The following is a 14,171-nucleotide window of genomic DNA, read 5'->3' as shown; positions in this document are numbered from 1 at the left end:
GGGCATACCCAAAACCATGGGGTAATGGGCTGACTTAATGATGTCGAATGTAATCCGCTCTTGATGATAGTTTATGGAAAGTTGGATCTCTTTAGTCTGCAGGCTTATGGGTCCTGAAGAGAGGGGTCTTCCGTCAATTGCTTCCACCGGCTGCATGGTGTTTCGTGTCTCGTACGGAATATGATGACTAACAACCCAGTCTTGATCAATGAAAATTCCCATAGCTCTGCAGTCCACCAAGGCCAGAATGGGATAGGTCTTGTTCTTGGAGGGCGACAGGAAGGCCTGTAGTATCACCAAATTGTTTTGTCCAGGAGAGTTCAAGGATGGAATAGATGTGGAGCAAACATCTCTCTCCCGACACCTCGCTCCATCTAGGATCGGTAGCTGGCGTTTCCCGAGAGCCGTGGAGGGGCTAGAGGGCATTCTCTAACAAGGTGTTTATCCGAGGCACAATACATGCACAGGCCTATGTGGATCCTTCTCATCCTTTCTTGAGGGGAAATAGGCCCACGGAAGGCTCCTATTTGCATGGGTTCCGGATCTATGTCAGAGGTTGGGGCAGGATCGGTTTTTACAGAAGTCTCAAGGGGATTCTTTTGAAAGGGTATCTTGGTCTTTCTTCTTTCAGCCTTTCTTTCCTGGATTCGTAAGTCTATTTACATGGCTAGATCCATAAGAGCCTGGAATGAGCTAGGACGAGCCACCCTGGCTAATTCGTCCTTAATATCCTCCTTTAGACCCCTGCGAAATAGAGTGAAACTTGCTTCTGAGGATCAATCCGCTTCCTTGGCCAGTTGTTTGAATCTAGTAACGTACGTTAGCATATCCTGAGATCCCTGTCGGAAATCAAGTAACCGTTCCTGAGCACTAAAAACCTGTTCTGGGCGGTCGAACATAGTCTTGAGTACCTGAATGAATCCATCATAATCATCCAGGAGGGCATCACCTGAGTGGACTAAGGGAGTGGCCCAGGTCGACGCTTTCCCTGTGAGTTGCGAGATTATGAAGCCCACCTTCGCCCTGGAAGTTGAAAAATAATAGGGCTTAAAAGTAAAATGCACCAAGCAGGAATCCAGGAATCCACGTAAGGATTTTGCCGAGCCATCATATTTGTCTACCACTCCACTCAGTAACACACTTGGCCTCATTACGACCCTGGCGGTCCGGAAATAACGGTGGCGGTAAACCCGCCGCCACCGTTGTTTCCGGACCGCCTGATCCCGACCCCTGCAGGCGGGAGGTGATGTTCCCGCCAGGTCTGACCTGGCGGGTTTAACACCTCCCGCATGCAGGCGGACGAGGAAACGCCGGCAGCATTACGAGATGCTGCCGGTGTTTCCATGATCCCGATTCCCATTGAGTCCCATAGGACTCAATAGGAATGGGGATTTACACCATTCCGCCTCCGTGATTCCCGGAAAACCGGGGTTGTAATGCCCCGGTAATTCCGGGAATCACGGAGGCAGAATGGTAATACGAGTCCGGCGGTAACCAGGCGGTTTTACCGCCGCGGTTACCGCCGGACTCGTAATGAGGCCCACTGTCCTTGTTAGCGGGGTCGCGAGACAAAACAAGCTGTTTTAACGCAGCATTCTCAGCTTTTAAGTTCTGTACTTCAGTTGTGAGTTTGTGCATGCCACGCATAAGGTCTTGGACTGCTTTCTCCATAGCAGTATCAGTGTCGGTCGTTTGGCGTCTCAAACTGTCGTAAATCTCCCCCCGTCTCACCTGGGATCGCTTCTTGCTCTGTTCCGCGGGAGGATTCCTCTTGTGGACGGATCGGGTCTTGTATAGGCTCGCTCAAGTCTCGTCCGGCTGCATAGCGCGTTCAGAGTTCCGCGAAGGTCGCAGTTCCAGGATGTCCAGGAAAAAGGTAGCGGTCGCTAGGGATGAAGATTCCGGAAGCAGAATTAGAGGGAAGGGGTGAAAGGAAGGAAGAAGGAACCAGGAAAATAGGAATAGTGGATTCGCCGAACAGCACACACACGTCAAGTCACTACCTAATGATGGTGTTGAGACGCGTGGGGCCGCGGGGGCGTGGCAGATTTATAGAACGTGCCGTGTGCGACGTGAAGGCTGGTGCGAGGCAAGTCACTTGGCACAGCCATGTTGGGAGTAACAAGGAATACAAGCCCCGTCGCGATAAGGACCAGGAAGTCCAGAAGGGGCAAGTTCTATGGGTCATGACATCCGGGGTGAATAGTGAATCACCTGAATTGAGTACTTGTGAAAATCTGAAAGAGGAAAATAACTTATTGTTTATTTTGTTGCATGAGGCCCTCTGAAGACGACACTTTGATAGGCAAAGAGACTTGAGCCCAGAAGACCCTGATGCTAATGATTGAACTTTATCCTCGTGCTAAAGAAGCCAGAGACTGTGCTACGCTTGAGTGAACCTTCTTGTCCCGTGCTGAAAACGTGGGGAAGGGAGGCCAACGGCCTAAACATCCTAACATATTATTTTGTTAACACTTCTTTATTTTGCAAAACATTGTTTCCCACACTATTTGTATTTAGAGGTAAGGATTGGCAATGGGTTTATAAGTATAGGCCCTTTTATTTTGACACAACACCACTAGGACTGAGTTGTTATTATTTGATGGTCGTAGCGTGCTCCCATCTTTAGATTTTGGATTAGATAGGTGTTTTTCAAACCCTTTTTTGAAAGTCAATAAACACCCTTGAACTGTGGTCACTTGTGTCTGTCTTACTGTTGATACCGTGCCTTCCTTACATGTGGTGTCAGGAGTGGGATGTGACTCAATTGACACAAATTGGGGAACACTAAAATTCCAGAAGCTTAGTCATAGAGCGTCAGACCCCTCTGTTGCCAGGAAAGACTCAATAGGCTTTGATATCTGTATCAGCAGAGAAGTGTGAGAAACCTGAGGGTATTCTCGCAAGTAGACCTCAGGAATCCCTTATTCAGGTGGCCAGGTGAGGGCTGGCGCTCCCAGATAACAACCCTGGGGGTCAACGAGCGGGGGAGGATCACCTGAGTAGGGGAGCCAGGGTTGTGCTCGAGGAAACACCCCAGGTGAGACGCGGTTTTATGCAGAGGAAGAAGGAGAGGAGAATGAGATCCCTAAAACCTTTGCAGGTTGTATCACATCTATCTCCGTTCTTCCCAATGAAGCTCCTTTATTAGAATCCAACCATTCTTTATTTTATTTATTTGCATTTTTAAAGCACTCACACATCCCACAGGCATCGAGGTGCTGTTACAGGAATTGTTTTTTTTTTTAGTTGTGGAATTGTTTTTGTTTTGTCTTAGTTGCGTATTTATAATGCGCTTAAATACCCAGAGGTTTCTAACCACGGACCCCGGGATCGAACCTGTGTTGCTTCCTGTCGTCTTGCTTCCAAGGTGAACACATTGCCACTGAGCTATCCTCCCGCGACATCTTATCCACATCCCTCTGATAATTTCCGACACTCAGGCCCTCATTACGACCCTGGCGGTAAGTAATCTACATTACGGCCATGGCGTAATCATCGTTTACGCCATGGACTGATGGCGTAAAGAGCGCCATATTCCGACCCATCGCGCACGAGCATTATGCCATGGCGGTAATGTAAACTACGCCATGGCGTAAACAGCCCTTACCGGCATCGAATGCCGCGCTGGGTGACCTACCGCCACCCATCATTGCGCCGACCGTAATCAGAGGGCCCCGTAATAAGCGGGCCCTGTAATTAGCGGGCACTGTAATTAGCGGTCAGCGCAAATAAGCGGAACCGGAAGTAGCGCCATCGCGGCGGCACGGGAAAGAGCACAGCGGCCATCTTTAAAAACACAATCCATTGCCATCCTACCCAACCACACTACAATCGACCCTGAAACCCTGTGAATCCCATTACCCACCCATTTCCTCACCCAACCATGCCAAAAGTTGTCAAAAAAGCCTGAGACAGGCAGCGGCAGGACCGCTTCAGTCGCGAAGAGTTACCCATGCTTGCAGAAACGCTGCAGGAGAAGGCAGACGTCGTCTTCTCATCAGAGATGACGAGACCAGCCATAGGCCGGAAAAAAGCAGCATGGGAACTCGTGGCACAACGCGTCAGTGCCGTAGGTACCACCCCACGCACCGCCAGACAGTGCCGCAAAAGGTGGGATGACCTCCGGCTCCGAGTAAGGGCATACTGTCAGCAAACCGCAACCTGGGACTGGCAACTGGCGGTGGAGCAGACTCCCCACTGAAGATGCAGCCATGGGAGGAGACATGTGCCTCATTGATCGGCATAGAGTGTATTGAGGGCGTCGGCGGAATGGAGAGAGGAGCCCCGACATCAGGAGACACAGGTAGGTGCCTCCAATGCAGCCTTGCAAAACACCCTGAATCACACTTACATGGGAATCATAATGTCGCCCCATATGGCAAACGCAACACATCAGCAGAAGACCCACACCCTGCACACATGCAGCATGTACACTCTACAGCAGGCACACACATTCCTGCATGCTCAACCCACCCAAAAGTGAGACAACCTGTATGTCATGGCCTACCATCTATCCATCTAAACCATGGCACTCATCACAATGCCTGCTCAATGTCCGCTGAACCATCAATAACACTTTCCCTCCTCTGCTCCACCACAGGCTCACACTCGGACACCGGCAGGGACGAGAGTGGCACCACCCCAGCCAAGAAGACCAGGACAGAGGGAAGAGGCCACCAACCATCCACCTCTGCTGGACCCATGGCCAACCCACAGTAGGCCAAAATTCCTGTTGCCAAACAGCCCAGGGCAGCAATTCCCCCCGAGGAAAGGGACATGATGGCCCCCACGGCAGACCCACAACCACTGCCGCCCACTGAGGGGATCGTGTCTGCGGGGAGCAGTACAGTCGGGGAGACTGCAGCCATCGCAGCCTGTTCTGACAGCGATGTGGCGAATGGGGATGATGACATGGAAGGTCCCCCCAACACCCAACTTACCTCCCCACACCTGTCCCCATGTAGCCTGCATGGACAGGACACACAGGGGCAATCCCCTAAAGGTTCATGGCCAGCCACTCCAAGCCCAGTGGGAGTAGGGGAAGAGGGGAGTAGTCCTATTGGGCCTGCAATTGCAACCTCCATTGTGCCTGATTTCAGCCAGGTGCTGGACCAAATATCAGCGAGGCAAGAACAACTGGCGTCAATCCTAACGCAGCATGTTGCTGATTGTGGAGGTGCCAGTTCAGGCATGGAGAGGTGTGCTGACAGCATCAAGGCAGCCATCCAATCAGCAAGCACGAACATATGCACAGAACTAGCCGCAGTGCGGAATATGATTGGTGACCTGATACGGACAATCATGGACACAAGGCGTACCGAGCAGGCCGGTACCTCCTCAGCTGCAAGTTCGGCCCCATCCAGCCCCGTCCGCAGGTCATCCAGGACCCGGAGGAGTACAGGCAGGGGGGCCCCAGGTTCCGGGACAGGGGGCTGCCAATAGTGCCCACCCAGTGGACCACTGAAACATTACCCACTTCACCACAGGCACTGGCACTCCTTTGCAGGGATATCTGGGGGGAGGGGGAGGGGGGATTGGGTGTGTTGGGGTGTTCAGGGGGGAGGGGGGATTGGGTGTGTTGGGGTGTTCAGGGGGGAGGGGGGATTGGGTGTGTTGGGGTGTTCAGGGGGGAGGGGGGATTGGGTGTGTCATAACTTTTCACAAGCACAATACACCTTTTCGTTTATCACAAACCAAATGTGTGGACATTGCTCATTGTGTATGTGTGCTTTATTGTTGTACAGTCTACAGTGTGCATGTACCAGACACACACAGTGCCCCAAGTGCCGTCCACATGTTACACGCACACGCTGTGTGTGCTAGAAGTATTGGTCAATGAGATTCTGACGCATTTCACGCCCCTCCTGTGCATCGCTGCCTCCTTGAGGTGCTGCTCCATCCCCACCCTCATCATCCTCATCATCAGGTGGTTGCAGTTCTGCGTCAGGGGGCATAGGCACGTTACGTCTGACGCACATATTGTGTAGCATGACACATGCCATGACGATCTTCGCAACCTTCTCATGGCGGTACAGGAGTGCCCCGCCAGACCTGCTGAGGCAGCGGAAACGTGCCTTCAGTAGGCCTAAGGCCTGCTCTATCACCACACGGGTACGTGCATGGGCACGGTTGAAGTCCTCCTCATGCTGGTTCTGTGGGTTCCGGACTGGTGTAAGGAGCCACCTCTTCAGGGGATAGCCTGCATCACCTGTAAATGGCCAACAATGTATGTGTCAGGAATGAGATCGCTTTCTGAACATGACGCGCCACCATGCCTTGCATTCAACTGTTACTTTGCACCAAATTTAGTTGTGCTAATGGATTCACACTATGCAACCGGTATATGTTCATGGCTCTCATGTACTGTTTTGCATGCCAAGACACAATGCAGGGGGGACAATTGCCTTGTGAGTGCCCATCCACTGTGTCCGTTCAGGCCGTTACTTTATGTGACCTGGCACGTGTCCTGTGATGTCAAAGCTCACATGATTGCAACATTGCTGTCTGGCTCATTATGACCCCAGGGAACAATACTGGTGTCAATGGGGGGAGTTTGTGTGTCTTGCTGTCTGTGTAGTGGTGCATTGATGTTCCTGTCCGACATGTGCCTCCTTTGTGCGCAGTTATGGGGGACAGGCCTTTCAGTTGATGGTGTTTGGTGACGTGCATGTAGGTGCGTTCCTTTGGAGTCAATGTGGTCACATTTCGTACAATGCACTTGCAGATGGTTGTGTCATGGTTGGGGTACACTTTCATTCACATGTTAGGGCTGATTAGATCAGGCATCATGTATACAGTTGTCAGATGACGTGAGTGCTGCCTCAGGGTATGATCTGGCTACTGCTAGTCGCAGCCATGTGACGTATGCATCATCCCCCCCCCTTTCTGCCAGGTGAAATATGCATTGATACGTCGATCACCTACACACTTCGCATTTCCATGCTCATGACATTAGACTCACCGAGTAGGCAGGATCTTGGGCCTGCATGTCGCTCCATGTAGCGTGGTATTGTGGAGTTCCGAAGGACCATTAAATCATGGGTTGATCCGGGGAATCGGGCACAACAATGTGTGAAGATCCTGTTTGAGTCGCAGACCATTTGCACGTTGATTGAGTGAAATAGTTTACGGTTGCGGTATGGTACCTCCATGGCATGTGGGACCACCAATTCAACATGGGTGCAGTCGATGGCACCAATGCAACCAGGTATGCCAGCTAGTGCATGAAAACCCACTTTGGTGTTGGCAATCTCCTGGGCAGACCGTGGCAATGAGATGTGGTCGTCTGTCTGCTTGAGGAGGGCATCGAGCACTTAGATTAGTGTACGTGAGAATAATGGTTGGGATATGCCATGCAAGTGGCCCACTGTGTGCTGGTAGGTGCCTGTGGCCAGGAAGTGGAGCACGGACACGACCTTCAGTAGGGGCGGGATGGCGATGGGTGTTTCTATCATGCTGACGATGTCGTTGTGTATCATGTGCACAATGTTGGTGATGGTGTCCCGGTCCAGTCGGTACAGGGTGTGGATCTGCTCTGCGGTGAGGTTGAATGGACTGGCTCTGATGTGTGGGATTGGGGGCTGCCTGCGTGGTGCCACTGGCTGTGCTGGTGGGGCTTGCTGGCCCTGCCTTGCCCTCCTTCTCCTCCTGTGTCTCCTCTGTGCAGCTTGTTGTTGTTGTTGTTGTTGCAGTTGTAGCACTCGCATTGCTATCAGGTCCTCCAGCCCCAACATTGCTAGTCCTATTGGTATCATTGTGGAGTGTGACTGGGGCTGGTAGGGGTGGGGTGTGCTCTTTTTGCACTGGGAGAGTCTGTATTGCCTCCACCTGTGCTGATTCTGTGCACCTGTGGCAGCTGGGTACACTGCACATGGCCATTTACGGTTGGTTCGCGATGGCGGAATTAGCGCCATGGCGGTAAGGTACTTTACGGCCTTGGCGATGGCGTTAGGGGCATGTCCGCTTGGTTTGTGATCTGCGTAGCTTTGCGCCATGCCGGTATTTACGGCATGGTGGGTCGCGCGCGCACGACCATGGTACTGTTAGCGGCACCGTAAACTACGATGTCGCTAATTGCACTTTCGCAGGTCATAATCGGACCTAGCGGAAAACGATGCCGGTATTCGCATCATTTTCCGCTTACCGCCTGGGTCGTAATGAGGGCCTCAGTCTACCTTAACCTGAAGTGTATGGAACAGATGAAGTGGATGGAATGAATTTGGTGAATAGAACGAATGAAGTGGATGGAACGGATGGAGTGGATAGAACGGATGGAGTGGATAGAACGGATGGAGTGGATAGAACAGACAGAGTGGATAGAATGGACGGATGAAGTGGATGCAACGGACCAAGTGGATGGAACGGACAAAGTGTATGGAACGGATGAGGGATGGTCCCAGCATTCAACAGAGCTAAAGCTGGCGGCACCAGCTTTGAAGTATCAGCCCCAATAGCCTGGAACGCACTACCTCTCAACTTAAGAAGCGCAGAATCTCTCTCAGTGTTCAGAAAACTGCAAAAAACAAAGTTATTTAACTAACACCTTTTACAAATGTACTTTCTCCACCCTGTTCCACTGTAACCCTTGGAACTCTTTCTCAACAATGTCACTGAACATGTACCAACCTCTTCACTACCTATGTATTACCTGTCCTACTGTACTAAGTAACTTGCTGTAACAGCACCACGATGCCTCCGGGCTGCTGGGCACTTTATAAATTCATATAAAATAAAATAAATAAATAAAATGAGAGGATAGAACGGATGAAGTGAATGGAATCGATGGAGTGGATGGAATAGATGAACAGAATGGAATGGATGAAGTGGATGGAACGGATGAAGTAGATTGAAAGGATGGAGTAGATGGAACAGATAGAATGGACAGAATGGATGAAGTGAATTGAACGGATGGAGTGGATGGAATAGATGAGGAAAATGGAACGGATGAAGTGGATGGAACGGACGAAATGGGTGGAACGACGAAGTGGATGCAACGGATGAGTGGATGGAACGGATGGAGTCGATAGAACGGTCAGAGTGGATGGAACGGATAGAGTGGATGGAATAGATGAACAAAATAGAACGGATGAAGAGAATGGAACGGATGAAGTGGATGGAACGGATGAAGTGGATGGAACGGATGGAAATGATGGAGTGGGTGGAGTGGATAGAATGGACGGAGTGGATAGAATGGACAGAGTGGATAGAACAGACAAAATGGGTAGAATGGACAGAGTGGATAGAACAGACAAAATGGGTAGAATGGACAGAGTGGATAGAACTGACGGAGTGGATAGAATGGACGAAGTGGGTAGAACGGACAGAGTGGACGGAGTGGATGGAACGGATGAAGTGGATGGAACGGATGAAGTGGATGGAAAAGATGGAAAAAGAAGGGAAAGGATGGAAAAGATGGAACGGATGGAGCAGAGTGGAAAGGATGGAATGGATGGAACGGATGGAGCAGATGATGCGGATGGAACGGATGGAGTGGATTGAACGGATAGAAAAGGTAGATGGAGTGGATGGAAAGGATAGAGTGAATGGAGTGGATGGAAAGGACAGAGTGGATGGAGTGGATATATCTCTGTATATCTCTGTATCTCCTATTTATACTATGTATTTTCTATGTTCCTGTAGCCCCATGTTATCTGTATCACATGTTTACCCTATCCATCCTGTCGCTTTATATACGTATCCTGCTATGTACGCCCCCTGTCCTGCTCTCGTGCTTGGTCGCAGGCGCTTTACTAATAACCACCATATCACACTACTACGCTTACTCTCTCCTTTACACCATCATTCAACTAAAATACAGCTATACTATCACACATTCGGCCTAGCTGTTCTCATACTAACATGACCCCACGAACACCTCATCATCCTAAAAAAACACAGCTAACTGAGCACATACCGGCTAGCTTAGGCGTCTCCTCAGGCGGTGTCCACCCTCCAGACACACATCCAACTGATTTCCTCAGCATCTACCGCTAAGAAGCAGCTAACATGCGACAACCACACCAGCTACACACATATCCGGTGCGCCCACGCACCAAACGACACTCTCTCTCTCTACTGACTTGAACTGCGGTTCCCAAGGGCGTTCAACCTACAAGCGCTTTGAGGTCATACCAGTGATACATAAGGCACTATATAAATCCTAAGTAACATAACATACCATTAACTAAACAGTACCGTTCTTACAATCCCTTCTATTCAGTTCACGATTCCGGCTATCCCCATTTGTTTCAAAAGCCCTGCCAATCCTGTCCCTCTGATTGTCATTTTCCGACTTCCCAGTCGAATGTGACCAACAACTACAATTCCTCTTCCTCTCTATACCACGTAGGATATTCCAAAACACTGCCCCCTCCTTTTCCGACACAAACACTTTTGCACAACATGAAAGATAATGGACTAACACCAGAGCCATTTACCTGACATGTCCCAATACAAGGGTCAGGCAAAATCAGGCAATTGACCAGAATCACACACACCTGACGGCTACAGGGATAAAAGGTGGAACATGAGAGCACAGGACGAGCAAGGCAGACCGCACAAAGTGAGAGCTAACTCAGCACGGCAGTTCAAAAGGAGGTGAAAGACGGCGCATATCGAGGGGGTGACAAGGAGAGAAGTGACCTTGCCCTTTCTGTCCAAGGCCCCTGAAATCTCCGCAGATGGAAACCTAAGACTGAGAACAATAACCAGCGTGTATTGCAACAGATGTCAACGGTACACAAGACCCTCCTCCGCTGATTACCAAGTCGAGGAGATCGTCTCGGAGGTACCAACCTTGACTCCAAAGAGAAGAAAAGCCAGGCGGTTCATCACAGCTTGTGAGTCAAGGGGCGAGCCAATAAGAAACCGAACAGTGTTGAACGAAGAGTAGCAAGTTGCTAATTTGAACTTTGAAAGATTTAAAGGAACTATTCAGAAAACCAGCAACAGAGGATTCCGGCACCATGTGGGTGCATCCACAGAAAACTCTCGGCGATTACCCGATGGTAAGACACTACCATAACCAGAAGGCCTAGGGAAGAGGCGAAGAGAGGTCAAAGTGGTCATACAGGGGTCTTGTAAAATCCTCTGTTCTGTTGAAAGTCTTTGACCGACCAGTGATTGTGAAGCTAAGAGAAATTAGTCCTACAGGGTGAAAGAAGTATATGAACAGTGCGTTATGAAGGTTGGCAAGAGTGAACCCGGCGGAGGGATGCTAACAAAAGGGCGAATTCTAAAGTCCTGAAATACAGTGAACTGTTTAGCAAAGGTTGGCCGAAGTGAACCCAGTGCAGGGATGCTAACAAAACAGGCCGAGGCCTGAAGTCCCTATGAACAGTGTGATGATCAAAGTAAACCCGACCATGGGGCGTCCACAGTGAACTGTCTGTAAAAGTTGACGAGAGTGAACCCAGTAGAGGGAAGCCGACAAACAGGGGTAAAGCCTGAAGAGCTGTTTAAAAAGACATTAAGACTCGTGAAAGTAAGAAGTATTGGAAGACCAGGGGAAGTGAATTATCCCCCTTGTCAGTTGGGTCTGAGCCTGGCCGAGGAAGATCCAGGGGTTAAAAGTCATCACCCAAAGTCCAGTGAGAAATTAACTGTTTATTTGTTTTGTTGAATACAATTCAAGAGGGGTCTGCGTCTGGAAGAGGGGGACCCAGGGTTGAAGCCATCACCCAACGTATACATGGAAAATAACTTTTTTGTTTGTTTGTTGAATACATCAGGCCCTGGAAGGCAAGAGACATTTTATTGAAAAGAGACTTAACCATCGAAAACCTGATAGCTAGAACTGAACTGTTGGCTCAGGATGAGAAAGGTTGAGCGTGTCCTGTGCTCCAAGTTCCCACCTTGTCGCTTGCTGAAAACATGGGGAACGGAGACGCCTGGCAATCACATCCTGACTTATTTTTTGGAACACTTCTTTCTTTATTGAAACCCTATCCCACACTCTTTCTGTAATTAGTTGTAAGGAATTGGCAATAGTTCTTTTAGTATAGGCCTCTTTTATTTTTGACACAGCGTCACAAGGACTGCCTTATTTTTCATTTGATGGTCGAAGCTTGCTCCCATCTTAGATTTAGGTGTAGATTAGGAGTTTTTCCACCCTGCATTTATAGTTTAATAAACAATCTTGAACTGTGATCACTTGTTTCTGGCTTTACTGTTGCCATCATGAGTTGATTACAAGCCAGAGAGCTAGAAGAAGCTCTGAACTTTACTTTGAATACTATTTCATTTTGATGCTGACATCCCTACACATTGGATGCAGTTAGTTGTGATGGCAAGTATAGTTTTTTGGACACAGGCAGATGTTTTACTTTGGCCTTCCTGACACAGACTATCCTTAGTTTTCTTTAGGTTGGGAAATTCCACCTTAGCATAGGGCGAGTTAGGCATTACTCCACCCTGCCTTTTTGAGTTAATAAAACCTGGTTTAAAGAACTTGAACCTGTTGTCTGCGTCTGACACATGATGCCTTGACAGTACATAAAAGATGAAAATGCCTTATTCTAAGATGACCTAATGTCCTTATTCTAATGCATAATTTTTATTGCATAATTTTTATTCTACTCCAAACAGTTCTTGAGTGTCAGAAACCAATTAAGGAAAAAGACTTTTACAGTCCCTGAAGAAGCACCATATTATGAGTGAAACACCTGTCGGATAATGTTATAGTAATTTGAACAATATTGTACAATATGATTGCCCCATTTTTGTCTAATGTTATTGGCCTAATGTTATTGTGATTAGAACAATATTGTACAACTGCTTGTCACATTTTGGCGCGGACGCCGGACAAAGGCAGGGATCTGCCTCAGATGAACCCGAAATGACTTTATACTTTCAAAATACAAAATATACGGGCACAAATTAATACAGGACAAGGGATTTGAATGGAACGAACGCCAGTACAATCATTCCTGGATTACACCTCTTATGAAATATCTAGCACCGACCAAATTGGTCTTGTTTTTTAGAACATTGACGAAGTTACTCAACCAGTCACATTTGTGGGGGGATTCACAAAACCTCATGTTAACCAACGTACAGTCCCCCGCGGGACGTTTATCCCATGTCATTGCCTTGAAAAAGACCTCATGTTTGCAAAAAGAATGCACTATTGCCGCTACTGTGATTAAACAGAATAACTGTTACTCTCTCAATTGTTTGATATTTTTCTTATCTGGAAAATTCTTGTTTGGACAAGCACATTTATTTTGGCACACACACGGTTATCCATCACATTGTGGCCCAACATTATTATGACCTGAAAGATACAGTGTGATATGTTTTGTCTTTTCTTTATATAAAGCTACATATGCTTTAACTGAAATCAAAGGTATAATGCTTATTATTTTGAAAATAAAAACTTCAAAAAACCAATAAATGTGCAGTAGACACACACACCACAAACACGTTGCAAACCACTGGAAAAACGGATTGATATGAACAGCAATAAGGCAGACATTAGACAACTCTAATACAGATAGAGTAGTCTAAGTGAGAAGAGTTATATTGTTATTTCTATTGCAAAAAGATGGTGTAGGCATGAGGTGAAACTTTTACAAAGAAACATTTCTGTGAGGAAAGCTGGCAGATGTTTCAAAGCTTTCTGTGTGCTGGAAAATCAAAACTCTTTATCTGCAGCCTTGCATCAAATTGCATGCATTGTTTGTGGTCAGTAGTAACAAGAGCCACTCTAGAGAGATCTCTCTATATGTGAAGTGGTTAATCATCCACCTGAACGGCTGAAAATATTTTATTAATCAAGAAAAAAGTAACATTTCGTGCTGGTCAAATGTTTTTGAATGTCAGAAAGATGTAAGTAGAACAATACATTGAAAGGTAATGTTTGCTTGTTGTGATCTCCCTTATAATACCCAATGCCAGTTCCTGGTCAGAGGCCCATCTCTGCCACGATTCCTATGCACAACCTGAGTCACACATGTTCCCGAAGGCACACCTCTGCTCTAGGCCCATTCCTGTTAATCATCGTCATTATTCATCACATTTATTGTATTGTGGAGAGGCACTATAAAACTGGAGCAAAGAATATATAGAACTAGGACATAGTAAGAAACTATTAGGGCATGCAAACACGAATGGACAACCAGAACATTTTTAGAGTGGCATATGTTTTCCCCGTTAATGATTATGCTTTT

General features: G+C 48.0%; 1 protein-coding gene across 9 annotated transcripts in view; it reads left to right on the top strand.

The window, feature by feature from the left end:
• ITPR2 (inositol 1,4,5-trisphosphate receptor type 2) overlaps nt 1-14,171 on the top strand; it is a 4,412,221-nt gene that overhangs the window by 3,488,413 nt on the left and 909,637 nt on the right. The gene's annotated exons all lie outside the window — the stretch shown is intronic.

The sequence above is a fragment of the Ambystoma mexicanum genome, chromosome 12, assembly GCF_040938575.1.
Source record: "Ambystoma mexicanum isolate Mex_15411 chromosome 12, UKY_AmexF1_1, whole genome shotgun sequence".
Lineage (NCBI taxonomy): Eukaryota > Metazoa > Chordata > Amphibia > Caudata > Ambystomatidae > Ambystoma > Ambystoma mexicanum.
Note: the sequence above shows the minus strand (reverse complement) of the source record. Positions and strands in the feature narration are given on the sequence as shown.